The sequence below is a fragment of the Egretta garzetta genome, unplaced genomic scaffold, assembly GCF_000687185.1.
Source record: "Egretta garzetta isolate BGI_Z169 unplaced genomic scaffold, ASM68718v1 scaffold209, whole genome shotgun sequence".
In the NCBI taxonomy this organism is placed as follows: domain Eukaryota; kingdom Metazoa; phylum Chordata; class Aves; order Pelecaniformes; family Ardeidae; genus Egretta; species Egretta garzetta.
In genome coordinates, this window is record NW_009260839.1 from 1,731,796 (window position 1) to 1,733,785 (window position 1,990).

Consider the following 1,990-nt stretch of genomic DNA (forward strand, 5'->3'; position numbering starts at 1 on the left):
CGCGCTTGGCGAGGAACCGGCCCCCAGGGGAGAACCGAGGAGGGAAGAGGGCCCGGCTCCCCCTCGCCCGCCCCTCCGGGCTGCGGCGGGACTTGAGGGAGCCTTTAGGGCTCGGTGGGGCCGGGGAAGAGAGCTCACTCACCTCACAGCGACGCACACCCAGGCGATGAGCAGAGCCATGCCTCGGGTATGGGCGAGGACGCTCGGGTGCCCTCAGACCCGTCAACTGAGGCAAGTGTCGGTGCTCATCCTTCCTCCCCCTCTCGGCCGGGGCTCCGCCGGGTGAGGATACCGGAGCGTCCGGCTGGCTCAGCCCCTTCCCCGTGGTCCTCGGCCGCCCTCTGCCCGCGGTGGGGAGGCGGGGGGTGCCTGTGGCCGTGTGTGTCCTTTGGATTCGCCACCGCCGGTCAGCCTCATCTGACTGTTCCAGTGGGGGAATTAGGGTTTGAAGGGATGGTGCGCGGTCGGAGAGCAGTGACAATAATCGAATAAGGCATTAGGGGAGATTAAAAGGAAGAAATCCACTGCTAGTTTTGGCATGGAATTAGCAGGGACCCGTTAGGAAATCTGGAAAAGCACTGGCATCTTGCTGATAGAGATTATGTTAGAAATGGCCTCAGCTTTTATTATGTTTATGGTTCACAGGGAGATTATTATGCAGCTTCTGCATCATTAGAACTTTGGGCGGGAAAAAAAAACACCAAACCACAAAAAACCCCCAACAACCCAAATCCTACAGTTTCCAATTTAGCAGAGGGGGTTTCACCTTTGTCAAGAGATTTCCTCTTGATCCATCTTTCAGAACTGTACAGAGGGCTTGAAAAAGCTAAACATACTAACATACGAACGTTGAAACATATGAACATTGAAAGTTGGTTCTGGTTCAGGATTTTGTGAGGTTTTCTTTGGTTTTGGTTTTTTTGTTTATTTGTTTGTTTGTTTGTTTTTTTAATACTAAGCTGTTTTCGAGGGTTACATACACAGATTTCAGTTAGACTTTAAGCCAGGGCATTACTAGGACTTTTGTTAGAATCGGAGCTCCTTACTTTTAAACCACTGGGATTGTATATCATTACTAATTTTGTCCTGATAAGTACTGACTGGATCATTACTGTCCCCACCTTCAGTAAGTGTGTTAACGTAGTCAGCCCTAAAGGAAACAAAATTCAGCTACTCTAGCTTTTTCTGTGACCTTAATACTTCTTATAAAGCCAATGAATGATGTAGCACCTATGTCATTTAGCTACACTGTAAACAAAGCAATTGGGTCAATTTTCTTTCCTCATGGTAATACAGAGGAACAAATAACTAGACCAAAGCATATTAATTGTTTTCATAAAACTTTGCTGCATAAACCACATTTGCATTACCAGCTTCTAAGCACATATATTTAATTATCGAGCAATGGAAAGTAAGTGTTTGCATGAAACTAGGAGAATGGTGTATTTATTCAGCAGTAAGACTAGATGAAGTCCAGCACTGGGGTTCTGTGCTCAAGTTTTGTGTTTAAGAGAGACTGTGATGCTACAAAACCAAGAGAATGTTAAGAATGCAATTAAAAATACAGGGTATCCTCTGTCATTGAGCCCCTTTCCCTGTTGTCATGGGCAGTAGCATCGTATAATCCACATAGGTGGGCATAGCCAGAGATCTGGCTCTGCCTTTGAATAGTTGTGAACCCAAATTCCTGAGAGGCTTTATTGCTTTATGAATACCCCAAAGATGTAATCTCTGTGAATTCATCATGGGCTAGTATAGCTCCGTATCTTTGTTGACACTCAGAACCATTTATCTGCATGAAATTTTTTCGTAGCCAATAGCACTGCATCTATGAAAAATCAAAGGCTTGTATGAACTACTAGGTGGCAAACGGAAAAGTAGAAGAGGGAAATCAGAACCTTCTGGGGGTTATGTTCTTCTGTCTGGTCCTGATTTAAAACCTACCAGTTAGAAACTTTACCCCATTTTTCAAATATGTTTGATCTTACTG